Here is an 18358-nt window from a genome sequence, read left to right as displayed (position 1 = left end):
ACAACTACTGAAGCCCACATACTCGAGAGCCTGAAAGCTGCAACTACTGAGCTCGTGCTCTGTAACAAGAGAAGCCACTGCCAGCACACCACAACTAGAGTGTAACCCCTGCTCATTGCAACCAGAGAAAGCCCGTATACAGCAACAAAGACCCAGTGTAGTGAAATAAATAAATAAAACAAAAACTTTCTTTTAAAAAAGGGCAGAGTAGACTAAACTTAATCAGTAAATAATGGCCAAACATTTACCTGACTTGAGTTTTTGGACAAGATATTTCCAAGCTGTACCTAAGATAGAATTCTCATTAAAAACAATTAAAATGTAACTGCATCATTTATACATAAGAATAAATAGAGAATGGATTTTTAGACCAATCGAAATTAGTTGTCTTACCTTTACTGAGCTATATAGAATATCACACTGATATAATACCATCACCCCCTTCAAAAATGTGATGGTTTACCTAGATCAGGATTCTCAAATTTTTTGGTCTCAGGAAACTTCTATGCTACTATGAACTATTGAGGAACTAGAAGGGACTTTGGTTTGTGTGGGTCTGTCTCCATTTACTATATTAGATAACAAAACTTGACATTTTAAAGACAAGAATATATGAATACACTTTCCCATTAAATATACCCACTAAATTCATTCCCATGAATATACCACTTTCCCATTAAAATAATGATGTCACTGTATGCCATGTAGACTATAGAAAACTCCATTGTGCACTTGTGAGAGAATAAGAGAAGAAAATAAATGTAACATGTTAGCATTTTTATGAAAAGAGTTTTGACCCCATGAATGCCCAGAGTGCTGCAAACAACACTTTGAGAACTGCTGGCCTAGAAGACACAAATTCTTTCTATAATGTACTTCACAGGCTGTTTAGCACTTCATTTTTAGATCTCTTTCTACCCACAGTCTCTCTGTGTCTCCTGGCATATTCTGTTTTCTTTAACAGCATCTGTTTATTCATTATTAACATGGAATATTTACCACATGCCTCTGTGTCTGGCATTGGTCTAGTCCAACAGGGAAGGTATGATCCTTACCTCCAAGATCTGAGAGCATAGGAGAATCTTGCCATATGACTGGTCAACTGTGATTGATTCATGCTCTTTTCTCCATCTGCCTTGCTCTCCCTACTTCCCCAAAATGAAAACTCTTACTTATCCTTCAAATCCAAGGTCAAACATTTCTTTCCAAATGAATTTCATCCCAATATTGTAATCAACTTGATGCTTGTTTATTACATTGCAAACCTTATAAAAATGTTCCATTACTCTTTTTATTTGTTTTTATGTAAAGAAAGTTAAAGAAAGTCATGACATAGTCTGTAAGAAATTAAAGTATCGAGGCACTGAAGACAGTTTAGTTGAGAGCAGATGTACTGTTTATGTTGTGTAGACTGGAGGCCTCTTAGAGACAACCAGGATGGTGACATTAATTGGCTTGGGTGGGTACTCTACTTTCCAAAGTCTCTTCTGTTTAAGGGGTTGGAAGGAAAAACTTGTCTGGCTTGTCTGGATCATCTAGGAGGAAAAGAGCGATAAAGTATGGATGCTTCCACCTCCCTCCCCCACTGTCCCCCACTCTCCCATCTAGACCCAACAGCCCTGATGCAGCTGGTGCTATTAGGAAAAATGAGTAGTAGGAAGCACAACTCTGAATATCTGCTTGTTCCTGGTCTCCCTTTGAGCTTTGAGGGGAAGAGTCTTGTTTTCCCCTTGAAGATCCAGGATGGCAGACTGTTCTCCCCTGATAACTAGGCTCAAAGGAAAAATTTTCACTGGACTGTTAGTAGCAGTAAAATAATGTAATAACACAGGTTATTATCACTGGCTCTAGAACTAGTCTGTGTGAGCTTAAATCACCCCTCACTAGCTATGAAAAGTGGGGTTGTTGTTTAAACTATTTGTGTTTCACTCTGCTCATTCATAACATTGGAATAATATTAATGCTTTCTTCATTGAAAAGAGTAAATCATCCTATCTATCTGTCTATCTAGTGTCTGATCTCCAGAATGAGCACTGAATAGTAATTAGTGTCACTGGAACATGAGGTTTATAAAAATAAACACTTTTGTTTTCCTAACTGTTCTGTTTCCAGCATCTGGAATAGGACTTGGAATATAACATCAATCAATGACATTTGTTAAATGAATGGATGAAGGCATCCACAGTCAAAATGGGTAGGGCGCATTATCAAAGGCAGTACCATTTTACTGAAAACTACGCTGCAGTTGCAGATCCACCAGCCTGTCCCTGTCTGTGACTGTGAAGTGGAGCTGAACTCCAACGCTAGGGCTGTGCCAATCCCTTTGACTTTTGATGCATTCAGAAGATGCAGGAATTCTCTGTAGAGATAAGGTTGGCATCAACTTTGAGATGTGGACTCAAACCAGTGTTAAGTTAATTGGGATAAAGTATAAGATAGCTACATTTTATCCCTGCTTTGTGATATAATTTTCACTGGTTATATCTCCATCACAACACTTATCACATTGTATCATACTTGTGTCTTCATCACAAAATAACAAGAAAAATCTTATTAGGCTTAGAGATATCAAACCAAATTTTAAGGAAGTGAGTTTACATGGAGTGTGCTATTAGGCAGTGGAATGGGTTACTGAGGACAAGAAAGGAGTCTTCTTTTATGTAAGTCTTCCAAAATAAGATATGGTTCAACCTGAATACTAAAAACTGATGTAGGCTTTTTAAAATATTCCTCTTGCCTTTTCCCTTGGTTCTCTCCACAATATTGCAGAAAGCTAGGTCATATTAGTAGGAAATAAAAAAAGAAAGGTTTTCAGTCTCTCCCTGACAGTGCTGTTTTTCATAAACATCAATCTTGTAAAGTATAGTGATCTTTTTTTTTTTTTCCATAGAAGAACACTGGAAGATAAACAAGATCCAAATCCATATTAGATTTGGAAAAGGAAAATTTGTGGGTAGAAAAAAAATCTACAAAACCATTGCATGCATTATGCTGTCAATATATCAACCAAAAGGAAACTCAGCCTTTTATAAACACTGTAATGGTCTTGACAACCTTCCTATGTAAACAAGTGAAATGTCAGCCTTTTAGGGAGAAGAGTCATAGAGTTGCTTACTCAGGAAAAAAATAATGATTTAAAAGTGATTTTGGAATGAACTTTAGATTTAAAAAAGAAAGAGTTGGATTCAAGGATAGAGTAAACTAAACAGAATCATTTGAGATGGAAAGAGCATTGATTCAGAATGGTGAAATTTATGAATCATTTGCCCTTTCTTTAATTCACTCTATTTTTTCTTAATTTACACATTCTCTTAGGTACATCATGTTTTTTGTAAATTAGAAATGTCAGTGCCTTTCCTAGCGATTTACTATGTGCTTGTTGTTTCTGGGCTCACTATGTTTGTTTTATGTTAATTAAAGATTACGTATTTCTTTAAATATATTAATGAATAGAAATCAAGATCATATATTTCAAAAGTCTTGTGTTTTTACTTTACTGCCTCTATGATAATATATTAATATAATAATAATTCAGCAAATGTACTCAGAAGGTTCATATTATTTATCTTGTAATATAATGATTATAGTACCTTATACTGAAATTCCAATAGGATATGATTAATCATATATTCTACAAATGAAAGAATGCTTTTTTTCTCATTTGAAAACTGCAGGAGTTATAAACATGCAAGATATTAATTACTACTGCTACTACTTTGAGAGAAACAAGTGTCATGGAAAAAGTTGCTGTGAGAAAGAATCTTTACATTCTGTAAATGAACATTGATAGAATAAAAGAAACATATCAGCCTTAAAAAAGCAAAGCAGAATCGGAGGCGAGTTTACCTAAACCCTAGTAAAGCAGTTATTGTGTTTTCTAGACGATCAGGTCTGAATCATATTCCTATCCACCTACAATTAGAATTCCCAAAGGCAAAAGCGGGAAACTTGTTCGTGCTTGCCTTCCATCAGGGATTTCAATTCCCTGGTTGGTCCACTATGTCTGAGCTCGTGGGGCAAAGCTCGACCCTGTGGCTCACCAGAGTACAAGGTAAGGCTTATATTCACTGTTTTCTCCCTATACAGAACTAGGCTGTGTTGGTAATAATTTAGAAAAATGCAACAAGGTGCAAAGATGATTAAGAAGATTTGTTCAGAACCTGATTCTCTTCATTACATTTGTGTCACAAGATGAAGGTGAGCAGAAACCCAGGGGACAGATAAAATTTGTTAATTAATGTGTCCCTCCCGCAAGCTCTGGGGATTCTTCTGTGGCCCTAGTCTTTTTCCTGATCACTGGCAAACACACCTGTGAATGTGCTGTTCAGTCCATTTAATACCAATACCACACATTAATTTTCAAGAAGAGTGCTGCATCTTTTTTTTGGTGAGAAATATAATCCAATATTATATTTTGAATAACACATAATTTATAAAGTAGCTAATGTCTTAGACAGATGTTAGTTCAAGGCTGACTTGTTTCTCTTCAAAAAGTTACAGATATGGACGTATTAAACAGACATCTAAGTTTTCAGAGGCTAATGAAACACAGATACTTTTTCAGCTTTCTAGGCACATAACATAGGAAAGTTTTACATACTGTCAAATCAATTTGCCTCTTAAAAACAAAAGGGAAGAATAAGAAAGCACTGATACAGTTAGGTACAAGAATATGTTGCTTAATTTTTATATTAAAGATTACATTGATGAAATGTGTCCTTAAAGAAAATAAGAGATAAGTATGCTTCAAGGTTTGAGCATCTGGTTTTTGTTTATGTCATTTTTATTTTGTTCCAAGTTATTTTTCTTTGGTTTATTGGGCCTGAGAACAAATTATCACATGAATTACCACATGAAGGCAGTTACCTTGAAAGCTTCCTGGCATTCAGGATCTCTGCAGGGCTCCAGCTAGACCACCTGTTCAGCTGGAGCTGGTCTGTTTCCCAGGCCACGAATTAGAGGAACAGAGTAAGACTGTGACAGCAAGTGAAGTGGTTCCCCATCATAAGAGGATGTGGAAGATAAATGACAACTATTTTGGTTAATGAGAATCTTCAGATTTCCATTTTATAGTCTGTTGTATAATTTGGGATGCAGAGGGAGAAGATGTGATTGTTTCTGGTAAAAGTACACTGTTTTGGATATTGTGTACTGTAGCAGTAAAGTACAAATGTCTGAGGAGGGAGAGGGAAAGAGGAACATAGTACGCGATGTCTGGGAACATTGGGAGTACATATTGTTTTTGGTCTTTCCTAGACTTTCATGACACAGCAAGATGCCACAATATAATATTAATATAAAACCAAATTTCATGTTTAAAATGTGGGTTTATTCCCCTTGAGGGTTTTATATTTCTGGATTTAATTTCTTTATACAATCACAGACATGAAGTGAATCCCTACTGTGAGACCATTTTTGTAATAGTAGGAGAGAAGTAAAACAGGTAGCACTTCCTGAAAAGTTAGATGTTTAAGTAGTCTTCCACTATTGTAGCATCTATCAGATATCAGCACCTCAAGAGCCACATCCCATTTTCTTCAGTTTAAGAACCAGACACTGATAGCCACAGAGGGGGGAAATAGTGTTTAGACTCTGTAAGTAGATGATAAGCACTAAGATGAAGCAGCATCAGGTGTATATTTTTTTATTGCTCTGTGATGTTTTCTGTAGCTTACATTTGCTACATAATTTCTGACTTCCTGCATGACTGAGATCACCTCTCTTTATTAAGAGAAAAGCCCAAATCAAAGAAAGTTTTTTAAAAAAAAAAAGAAAGTTTTTTCCCCCTAATTTCCATGATAGAAAATGAAAAAAAAGAAAAAGAAGAAAAAAGGAAACAAGCTTGAATTAGTTGGAAAAATATTTTTCTCACTTTAAAATGTTTATATCACTCATACAATTAGAAATGAAAATTAGAATTAGATCATACCTTGAAGAGGATATGTATTTTTCATGCATCATGAAATAGTCCTTGTCAAATCACCCATATAAAAATAATTGAAATGATTGATAGAATAACATTCAATGATTGTAAATGAAATTTATGAGAGATGTGCCCCAAATTTTAAATGTATGTAATAGACTGATTCAACAATTCACTGGTAAATTCTCATTATGATAAATCCAAAAGCTAATTGGAAAACTTTAATGGCCTAGGTAAACATGAAAACAGACTCACTGAAGCCAGGAGGGAGAAAAAAGACACTCTCTTGACAGAATCCTTACTGCTGACACAGTACAGTAAAATCAAGAATAGACCTCTCACTCCCAGCTTCTCCCAGAGTAGGTAAAGAAAGATCAGTCTGTGAAGACCAGGAGAGGTGATTGCTTTGTCTAATGTATAGAAAACAACATAGAGAGTCAAGGAAAGTGAAGTAAGTAAGTTCCAAACAAAAGAACACAATAAATCTCCAGAAACATATTAATAAGTCAACTAATGTCAATAAGAGAGAATTAAAACCACTGTCATACAAGATCAAGAAAATAATGCATGGGCAAACTGAGAACCTCAATAGAGGTAGAAAATATTTTAAAAGTACTAAAGAGAATTCAAGAAGCTGAAGAACACAATAACTGAAATGAAAAATTCACGAGGGGTTTAAAATTAGGATAAACAAAAGAAAGGAGCAATCAATCTAAATATAAGTTATTGGACATAGTTCAGTGAGGGGAACAAAAAAGAAATAGACTAAACAAAAGTAGATAAAGCTTAATTAATGCTCATCATAAAGAAAAGCAGTATGTGCATTATGAGAGTCCCAGCAAGAGACAGATGAGGGAAAGAACCAGAAAGTTTACTCAAATAATGGCTAAAAACTTCCCAAGTCTTAAGAAGGAAACATATATCCAGATCCAAGATATCCAAGGTCTACCAAAAAGGATGAATCCAAACAACTCCATAGACCAAGACACATTATAATCAAATTGCTGAAGGTCACAGACAAAGAGAATTTTGAAACCAGTGAAAGTAAAGCAACTTTATATGAAAAGCAGTGTCACATACAAGGGAACTTAAATGATACATTCAGTGTATCTTCAGCAGAAACCTTGCAGGTCCAAAGGGAATAGGATGTATATTCAAAGTGGGGAAAGAAAAGAGTTACCAACCAAAAATACTATACCTAGCAAAACTACCCTTTAAAAATGAAAGAGATAAAGACTCTTAGACAAACAAAAGCTGAAAGGGTTTATTACCACTAGATTGCCTTGTAAGAAATATTGAAGGAAACAAAGGGATGCTAAAAACACCTAATATGATAGCATAAGGAAGTATGAAACTTGTTAGTAAAGATAAGTATATAAACACAAAATACTATAACACTATAAGTGTGAGTTAATCACTTTTAATTCTAATATAAAAGTTGAAAGGGAAAAGTATTAAAAGTAACTATAAAAATGTTAATAAATACACAATATGTAAATTGTGATAACAATAACATAAAATGTGGAGTGGGGAGAAGTAAAAGTGTTAGGGACTTGAATCTACACTTTTATAAATTCCATGCTTCAGGAAAAGTCCTGTGATCCAAAACACTAGGATAAGCAACTGAGCCTAATGCCTCTGGGTTTTGGGCATTTGTCAAGTGTGAAGATGGGGCAAGTCCTTTTCCTTTTTACTCCTATACAAGTATATATGCATTTCTTCTTGGCTTCATGTATTTTCTAGAATTTTCAAACTCTGGCTTTCAGGAGTATGACATCTAAAACAGATGTTTAGTCAAGAGTCATTCACTTTTAGCTGAGGTTACATTTGGCTTTTAGCTGAAGTTAACATTTATTGAAAATTTTGTCTCTCTTGTGGCTCAGAAAATACACTTTCTCTTTGAATTTCTAGACCTTACATAATTCTAATTTCCAGAAAAGTTTTTCAAACGTCTCAGCATTCTGCTTCTTGATTATATTTACTCTGTTACATGTAGACATCACAAAGTTGTCTTTAATCAGATTATTTAATTCTGCTTAGACTTTTTTTTTGGCTCCATTGGGTCTTAGTTGTGGCACATGGGATCTTTGACGCATTATTCAGGATCTTTTGTTGTGCTGAAGGCTCTCTAATTGTGTTGTACTGGTTCAGTAGTTGTGGCACATGGGCACCAGAGTGCATAGGCTTTAGTAGTTGCAGTGTGTGGGCTCTTAAATTGTGGTACTGGGCTCCAGATTCTGCTTAGACTTTTTATACAGAAATTTCCCAATCTCTCTTATCTGAAGTGTGCAATTTAATCAATGATAAATGAATGTTTTACTATTATAATTATGGTAGTAAGAAAATCTGTTAAAAATAGATTAACTGTATATAAAAATAACTTGTGTTCATTGTAAAACAAAATAAGATGTTTGATTTTTTTGAAGTTAAGGACAGAAGTCTGTCATCTTCCTCCTCCTTCCTCATGTGCCCTTCATTGACCTCGACCCCTGAACCCCTGGTGGCTCAGATGGTAAAGAATCTGCCTGCAATACAGGAGACCTGGTTTCCATCCCTGGGTCAGGAGATCACCTGGAGAAGGAACTGGAAACCCACTCCATTATTCTTGCCTGGAGAATTCCATGGACAGTTTGCAGAGTCAGACACAACTGAGTGACTAACACTTTCACTTTCATTTTCCTGAACCCCAGCTTTCACAGGCTAGTGTTCAGCACTGATCAGCAATTTAAGTTTATGCTTCAAGACCATTTCCAGGCTTTACAGTATATGTGATAGGTGCATATACTAGATACTCTCCTAAGACTTGACTCATTTATTTTAATATCTATAAGGATAACTTGTACCGGCTTTTATAAGACATATACCCTGGAATCTCAGTGGCTTAGCACTTTATGTTTATTTCTCAGTCATGTCATAATTTGATGTGGTTTTGCTGAGGTTCTTCCATATTTTAAGGCAGTCTTCTGGAACACATGGCCTCAAAGGCCACTGCACTAGGGTGTAAGAAATACCACAGAGACATACCTGCTCTTACCTATCCTCCTTGGAGGGGACACACATCACTTTCACTGATGGTTCACTGGCCAGAAATAGGCTGACACATGGAGTCAGTCACTTGGTTATTTGGTGAGCACTCATTGTCTTCCACCTTCACTTCACATCTTCAGGGTATCTCCCCATGTTAGTATACATGGATATTCCAATGCCATTTTATTATTTATTTATTTATTACTTTTGTCTGCACTGGGTCTTCGTTGCCTCACACAGGCCTTCTCTGATTGCTGTGAGTGGTGGCTATGCTCTAGTGGTGGTGTGGGGATAAGAATAGGGGCTTCTTATTGTAGTGGCCTCTCTTGTTGCAGAGCACAAGTTCTAGGGAGCACAAGCTTCAGAAACTGAGGCACCTGGGCCTCGCTGCCCCACAGCATGTGGAGTCTTCCCAGACCAGGGATCAAACCTGTGTCCCCTGCACCAGCAGGTGGATTTCCTACCAATGGACCACCAGGGAAGTCCCCAAGAAAATTTTAAGTTAAATAAGATTTTATATAATATAAACTGCATTCAAACATCTATTTTTTTTTTTTTTGCCCATAAGACATAAAATTCAATCATTAAAGTTCATTTTTAGTGATAGAGAATGAAACAGCTAGACAATTGCCCAGATTATTTAAGGTTTTAAACAATATAATAAGTGGAGATAATAGGGATTCAGGACAAATATTTGTCTACTAAGATACTGAATTTACCTTTCTCATCACTGTGCTTGTGGAAATGAGTAATCCTGAAGCTAAAGGGCCTCAGGAATATTTTGGCTTTAGAAAGATAAGCTGAATAATGGCTGACTGATGAGGTACAGTTTTGAAACAACCTGACTTTGCTCTGTATTATTTCTGGCCAATAATGAGAACGTTATAAGGAAAAAAGAGTCCTTTGTACCTCTGATCTCATAATAAGAGCTGTTACTCCTATACCCACCATATTCACAGTTTGACTGTTTTACCTTTCCATTAAGTAACAGTCTCATTGAAATTTTTGTCCTATTTAAGTTAGTTGTTAGTTGTTTTTCTCTGAAATGCTACAGTTATAATGTTATTGGCAGAAAATTTCCATCACCAAATTTGCACAATTTGATTTAAAACTTAGAGGTAATTGATACCAGATCTGTAAAATAATTAATTAATTAGTTTGACTATACTGAGTCTTAGCTGCGGCACACGGGATCTTCATTGTGACACACAGACTCTGTAGTTGTTACATACGGGTTCCAGAGCATGTGGGCTCCCACTTTTCCTGCATTGCAAGGCAAGAGTCTTAACCATTGGACCACCAAATCATTTTTTTTTTATGACACTTAAGAATATAAGATATATTTCCTTACAGGTTTTATACTTTTATTAATTAATTTCTTGCCCATTAGCTGAAAAATGAACTTTTACTAGGACTGACATAACTTCATAGAAACCTGGCTTAGCACTGGTTATGAAACATATTTGATGTGGTGTTTCCATCAGGAGAACCATGGGGCATGTGAGCCGAATCTCATAGAATGTGCAGGTAACCAGAGGCTGTAATTTTGGCAATTATTGTGATGGTATTTTGAGAGATGGGATGATTCAAGAACTGTTTTTCTATTCCATTCTCAAGGATCCTTTTAAAGTTAACTGTCTGATTCTGCTTAGTGTGGCTGACATAAATCTTTCCATACTCCAGAATATTATTTTAAATTAGGAATATATCTATTACCACCATTGTCCAATCACAAGGAGAGTGCCATTTTCTTTCCCTCATATGACTGCTAAATTTTACTGTCTATTCTAGAATAAAAACCTGGAGTATATACTTACTAAATGAGAGTTAAGTCACTTCTGTGTTATGACAGGAGGTTAACAGCAGAGGCAATCTCACTCCAAGGTCTTTAAATACTTGTGATTCTTATAACTGTATTGATTTAAAGTAATGGCAAGTGACCAAAAATAGATACTATTGCTTAAAGATGGGAATACCAGACCACCTTACTGGCCTCCTGAGAAATCTGCATGCAGGTCAAGAAACAACAGTTAGAACTGGACATGGAAAAACGAACTGACTCCAAATTGGGAAAGGAGTACATCAAGGCTGTATATTGTCACCCTGCTTATTTAACTTATACGCAGAATAAATCATGAGAAATGCTGGGCTGGATGAAAAACAAACTGAAATAAAAATTGCCAGGAGAAATAACAATAACCTCAGATGTACAAATGACACCACCTTTGTGGCAGAAAGTGAAGAGAAACTAAAGAGCCTCTTGATGAAAGTGAAAGAGGAGAGTGAAAAAGTTGGCTTAAAGCTCAACATTCAAAAAACTGAGATCATGGCATCTGGTCCCATCACTTCATGGCAAATAGATGGGGGAACAATGGAAACAGTGACAAACTATTTTCTTGGGATCCAAAATCACTGCAGATGGTGATTGCACCCATGAAATTAAAAGACACTTGCTCCTTGGAAGAAAAGCTATGACAAACCTAGACAGCATATTAAAAAGCAGAGATATTACTTTGCCAACAAAGTTCCGTCTAGTCAAGGCTGTGATTTTTCCAATAGTCATGTATGGATGTGAGAGTTGGACCATAAAGAAGGCTGGGTGCCGAAGAGTTGATGCTTTTGAACTGCGGTGTTGGAGAAGACTCTTGAGAGTCCCTTGGACTGCAAAGGAGATCCAACCAGTCCATTCTAAAGGAGATCAGTCCTGAGTGTTCTTTGGAAGGACTGTTGTTGAAGCTGAAACTCCAATACTTTGGCCACCTGATGCAAAGAGCTGATTCATTTGAAAAGACCCTGACACTAGGAAAGATTGAAGGCAGGAGGAGAAGGGGACGACAGAGGATGAGATGGTTGGATGGCATCACTAACACAATGGACATGAGTTGGGTAAACTCTGGGAGTTGGTGATGGACAGGGAAGCCTGGCCTGCTGCAGTCCATAGGATCGCAAAGAGTCAGACATGACTGAGCGACTGAACGGAACTGATGTGAAGAACTCACTCATTAGAAAAGACCCTGAGGCTGGGAAAGATTGAAGGCAGGAGGAGAAGGGGATGACACAGGATGAGATGGTTGGAGGGCATCACTGATTCAATGGGCATGAGTTTAAGCAATGTCTGGGAGTTGGTGATGGACAGAGAAGGAAGCCTGGCATGCTGTAGTCCATGGGATCGCAAAGAGTTGGACAGGACTGAGCGACTGAACTGACTGGATTCATAGAAATTTATCAATAATTAACACTGATTTGGATGAGCGTGTCTCTTTTTAGAATGCAGAGGGAATGTGACTTACCATTTTGAGTTAATGGAAATAAATGCTTCCAAAACATAGAATAGTAGAGAAAAAAATAGAGCTTAACATAATCTCGTAATTGGAGAGCCTAGAAAATTAGAAGTATACAGGAAGTGAGTAGGCTTCCCTGGTGGCTCAGTGGTAAAGAATCCACCTGCCAATGCAAGAGACCCAGGTTGGATTCCTGGGTCAGGAAGATCCCCTGGAGAAGGAAATGGCAGCACACTCCAGTAATCTTGCCTGGGAAATCCCACGGACAGAGAAGCCTCATAGGCAATAGCCCATAGGAACACAAAAGATGTAGGTGCGACTTAGTGACTAAACAACAGCAGGAAATGAGCAAGGTGGATACAGTTGCGGTCTGGAGATACCCTGAGAAAAAAATATCCTATTATATAAATTAACACAGTATTCTTATAGTATGATGTTTCCACTAACAGTCCAAATGCCGCCAATCAACATTATAGTTAAATATATAGTTTTATATATATAGTTTTATATATATCCAAGTAGAACCAGGCCGAATGATATTGGATAATTGTTGTGGAATGAGGGAGGTGAGTTGGAGATAACTATCCCATTTGCCATAGGGGAGAAGAAAGCTAGAGAAGATTTTCTTTTTTTTTATTTGATAATTAGTTAAGCAATGTATTTTATGACTGACTTCTAAATATTGGCATCAGAACAATTGTAGAGTGCTTGCAACCATCGTTTTCACTAAAGATACAACTATTTTAGCAAATCCTGCTAGTGCATACCAGTCTAAACTTGATCTCCATGTGGAGCAAGTGGGGGCTCAGCAGAACCACCAGGCACCTTATGAAAGTATAGTTTGATGGGTTTCTGATTTAAGTAAGTCTTAGGATGTGTTCAGTCACTTCAGTCATTTCTGACTCTCTGCAACCCCATGGACTGTACCCTTCAGGCTACTCTGTCCATGGGATTTTCCAGGCAAGAATACTGGAGCAGGTTGCCATTTCCCTCTCCAGGAGATCTTGCCAACCCAGAGATTAAACTCAAGTCTCTTGCTTTAGCAGGCAGATTCTTTACCACTAGCACCACCTGGGAAACCCCAGCATCTTAGGATGGAGCCCAAGAATTTGAACTTTAACAGGTCTCTGCTGCTGCTTTGGTGAACCACTGATGCAAATTTACCAAACTGAGTGAAAATTATTAGCATGCCAACTAATGTAGATGATTTAATATTTGATAACATAAATTGAGAAACTCTGGCTTGTTTTTCTTGCTGTGTTTGTTGATCTTTTAACCTGGAGAATTGAGTATCACATTCAATACTTGTATATTAAATAACAGCTATTCTGTACTTAAGTTTTGTCATGTGCATTTCAGGAAAAACTGAATAATATGAGTTTAAACAGAGCTGCTTCAAAATGTATATCTATTATAGGCTATGAAATTCTAATAGGATGAGTTGACTTTTAGACATTTCTGATGATCACAATGGAATAAAAAAAGTCAGAATCAATCCATGGTTCTCTATTGTTCTTTGAGACACATTCTGGATCAGCGACCACATAGAGGGCATTGCTTTTAAAATGAGGAAGCTACCATCGACACGATGGGTCACAATAGCTCCACAGGAGGCAGTATCATCGGCCATGTCAATGATCCATACAATACAATTCTGTGCCTTATTGTGTTGGTGAACTAAAGTGAGTGGATCAGTCATATACCTAAAACCTTTGAAATCATATATGTTCTTTTTTTTTTTTAACGTTTAAATCGAGGAGGAAGAGAAATGAATCATCACAACAGAACATTAAAATTGTAAACTAAACTGCTGTGAAAATAAGCTTACTCTTGATTTAAATTGCTCGTGTATTTGCAAAATAGAATATGGCTTGCTTTATTTATTTGAGAGTCAATAAGTATGAGTGGAGTATGCTGTGAACATTCTTAGGCTTATGAGTTTAATGGCATGGAAAGCAACTGCCACATATTCTCACCTAACATCCCCTGGGGCCATTGTCAGAACACAGGCACTGGGGAGCAAGGCCACGGGTCTCACCCTCCTGGTATTGTGCAGCTATTCAGGGAATGTTTTATGTTTTATGAGTAGTACAGATATTGATACTAACCTTCATTTATAATTATATGGCTTTAAATAATTTAAAAAGTATGTTCAATACATAATCCCTTGTAACACGGCTATCTTGTGAGGTAGGCAGAGCCATCCCATGACCAAAGCGAATCTCATTTTCTGAAATAATGGAAGTTCTAACCTAACTGCTATAAAACTGACACACCTTGTTGTATTTCTTTGCCTCAGCCCTAGAATCACCCATTTCACTATGGAGCCCTGGTTCTTTTTAATGGAGAATGATTTTCAAGAAAGAAAATCTTGAACTGGAATTGTATATATACACCCACGATCAGCTGTTATGTTTTTACGTTTTTATGTCTATAGCTATATATTGAAAAAATGGTGCATTCACACTGATACTGGTGATTCCAGTTCAAAGCTGAACTGTCCATTTTAGTTTCTCCCTTTTTCATGTATGCAACTCCCTCTGCAGCGAGAAACATGTCTCCCATATCTTTGGTGTGTCTGCTACTTGCTCAGCTCCTGTTTGTAATGGATGGCTGTACCTGGTGGATCAGCACTCTCACGTGGACTCTGCTTTCCAGTGAGCTCCTTCCCTGCCCTCTGCCCCCCTTTGCTGGGCTGCCCCACCCCACCCCCACCCCCACCCCAGCCAGGCTCTCTCTGGGATGCTTGGTCACTGTCCTCTTGTCATCCTGATCCCAGCACTCCCACATTTCCCCCAGTCTTCTTCTCACTCCAGAGTTTTGGGCTGGATTTTCAAGGAAGAAAGAAAGAAAAAAGGAAGGAAGACTTTGTTGTTCTCAAACCTATTTTTTGACTCCTTCTTGAAGATACATTACACTTTGCTACAGTGTCCCCCCAAAATATTGCTATGTGGTAAGCATTCCACTGCACAGTTCCGTTAAGGAGTTCCACTCCCATTGCTTGTCAGTAGGCTGAAATCAGCATGGATGGAGAGAAATTAGACTGATATCTGTGAATGAACAAAATAAGGATGCTATTCATTGCATTTCCCACAAGAAAGAGCAGTTGTCTGGGAATTCACCCTGTTAATAATCCACTTAGCCCCAGACTGGCAGGAGCCCAGGTCATTTGTAAACGTATTTCTGTGGCATACACTACAATACCACAGATGTCTGTTTAAACTAAAATTACTAGGAAATCCTAATGACTTGACGACTCTTCCATGTGTCCCTAAATAGCCATCATACTATTTAATGAGCTTTTTGATCAAATGAGAGTACTTATAGCACTAAAAGAAAGAATATTTATATAGTAATGTAACGTGACACATTATTATATATTTAAGAATCAGAAATCTGGCCCATAATAATGATGTTTTGTATTTATATTGGATCTAAATTTGTTTTTAAAAATTCATCTTGTTGTAGCTTGTAGTAGTCTCCCCATCACGTTCATCTGTTCCTTCAAAAATCATTATTAAAATAGTCTTATAATAAAATAACTTTAGGGCTAGGCTACATAGTATTGGCAGAAGGTTTTATTTTATTTTTCCTTAGATATTAACCTCAGAGTTTATTTGGGTAGGATATTTGTGTGGGGGTTTTTGTTCTGCATGTTTGTTTCTTAGAAAAAAGAAAGCAATGACACCCCTTCCAGAATATTCCATGTAAATTCCGAGGAGAGTCAGAGAGCGGTTCAATCGAATGGTTGACACTTGTGTCCTTCACTTCTTGCTTCTTGTGTGTCCTTTGTGATATGGCCTCACTCCACATGTTCCCTGAGGCCGCTCTCACTACTTTTGCAGACTAACATCCATCCTGAACCCCACTGGACTTGGCTTCTTTTCACTTTGCAGGAAACCTTTTAGTTTTAGGAAGCTGTTGCTCCTGATTGCACTCTCCCATGGTGGCTGACCTCCAACCCTGCTGCCATGTTTTCCTACGTGGCACTGAACATTATAGATCCACAGTCTCTCTTCTTGTCCTTGTCCCTTCTCACTCACCATGTTTCTCATGAGTGCTTTTATCTACTTCCCTGGCAGTTGATACCATATATCTGCTGCACTGAGGCTTCCACAAATATATCTAAAACATAATAAATGATATGGGGCTTCCCTGGTGGCTCAGCTGGTAAAGAATCTGTCCACAATGCAGGAGACCTGGGTTCGATTCCTGGGTTGGGAAGATCCCTTGGAGAAGGGAATGGCTACCCACTCCAGTATTCTGGCCTGGAGAATTCCATGTTCTATACAGTCCATGGGGTCGCAAAAAGCTGGACACTATTTGTGGCCCCAGGAAGATCTCCTGGAGAAGGGAATGGCTAACCACTCTAGTGTCCTTGCCTGGAGAATTCCGTGGACAGAGGAGCCTGGCAGGCTACAATTCATAGGGTCGGACACGACTGAGCGACTTTCACTTTATGGGCTTCCCTGGTGGCTCAGATGGTAAAGAAACTGCCTGCATTGTGGGAGATCTGGGTTTGATCCCTGGGTTGGGAAGATCCCCTAGAGGAGGGCATGGCAACCCAGTCCAGTATGCTTGCCTGGAGAAACCCCATGGTCAGAGGAGTCTGGTGGGCTACAGTCCATGGGGTCACAGAGAGGCGGACATGACTGAGTGACTAAGCACGGCAATATGATGCGAGACCTGAACCATGTCTCATGATCTTTTGTATCTTCAACAGAAATGAGGCACACATAGCAAACATTTATTAACTACATGAGCATTTCAAGTCCTCTTTTCCAAGAACATAGTCACCCTCTAGTGTTACTTACCTTACAAGTCAGAAGGACAAGTGCAGAAGCATAGTGGTTGTTACGACATCATGACTGACTTGCTGATCCATCACAGTCCGCATCCAGTCCGTGAACAGCTCCATTATTGCCCTTCTGCCCACAGTGCTGCCGTCTTGCAGCCCCTTGTCCTCAATAACCCAACTTTTTGCAATAATCTGTTATCTGTTTTTTCTACCTCCAGTTCTGACTTATTCCTGCCATGATTTGTGTTCTAAAAAGAAAATTGGGTCAGCCTATTGCTTTATTTAAAAATCTTCTAACAACTTCCCTTTGCAAAAGGACAAAGTCTAAAGTTCTTGTCCTTAGAAAAACAAGTCTGTTTGTAACTTTATGTCTCTGCCTCTCTGGCTGTTCTTCCACACACTCTCTCCCTTTCTGTTGCCCACCAAGCCAGCAGCCTTTCGATGGTTACGATATACAGATCCATACTGCTGTGTATGCTTTTTCCTCTGACCCTGGATTCAATCCCTGGGTTGGGAAGATCCCCTGGAGGAGGGCATGGCAACCCATTCCAGTGTTCTTGCCTGGAGAATCCCCATGGACAGAGGAGCCTGGTGGGCTACAGTCCATGGGGTCGCAAAGAGTTGGACATGACTGAGCGACTAACCACAACACATTTGTCATTTAAGGGATCCAATTCAGAGAAAATTTGTAATATGTCATGCAGGCTAATTTGTGTATTTTGGTTCAGTATTGACCCCAAGGCAAGCTACTTTCATGAATGAGATACAAATTTCTGAAGAGCTGATACTTTTCCAACAATACCTGAATCATTCACTCATGGTGATGATGCCAGGGCAGGACATTTGTGTATAGGTTGTATAAGTCTCAGTGTTTAAAGAGGAAGACCCTGGAGTCAAACCACTCAAATCTTAATCATAGCTCCATTCTCTACCAGGTTAGTATACATAGTCCGGATGATAAATCCCCCATTTTTCACATGAGGATAAAATGAGTATCTACCCTCAAAGGTAATTTCAAAGTTAGATAAACCATGTGAAGTACTTAGCTGTAATATCAACGGAAATTTGATAAATATCAGCAATTTTAGAAATAAACAGTTTGAATTAAAATGATCAAATGAATCCTTTCCATCTATTTTTTTTTAAAAGTAGAAAACTACCTTTTTTAAGCAGTTGACTGCTATGCAGTAAAAACTAGGAATTTGCTCTTTATTGAATAATATAAAAATATCAATAGACCAAATCTTTTCTGTTCATAAAAGATATTATAACTTCTTTTTTATTATTTAACTTTATTCCAAGAAATTAAATTAACAACATACTTTAAGG

General features: G+C 37.8%; 1 long non-coding RNA gene across 1 annotated transcript in view; it reads right to left on the bottom strand.

Moving 5' to 3' along the window:
• LOC122448746 overlaps positions 1–17277 on the bottom strand; it is an 86882-nt gene extending 69605 nt beyond the window's left edge. Inside the window, exon 1 of the long non-coding RNA XR_006271734.1 lies at positions 17046–17277. This is a non-coding gene — a long non-coding RNA (uncharacterized LOC122448746). The remainder of the gene's footprint in view (positions 1–17045) is intronic.
• Between the last annotated feature and the right edge of the window lie 1081 nt (positions 17278–18358).

Source organism: Cervus canadensis, chromosome 10 (genome assembly GCF_019320065.1).
Source record: "Cervus canadensis isolate Bull #8, Minnesota chromosome 10, ASM1932006v1, whole genome shotgun sequence".
In the NCBI taxonomy this organism is placed as follows: Eukaryota; Metazoa; Chordata; class Mammalia; order Artiodactyla; family Cervidae; genus Cervus; species Cervus canadensis.
The sequence above is the reverse complement of the archived record's forward strand: the minus strand, read 5'-3'. Positions and strand labels throughout refer to the sequence as shown.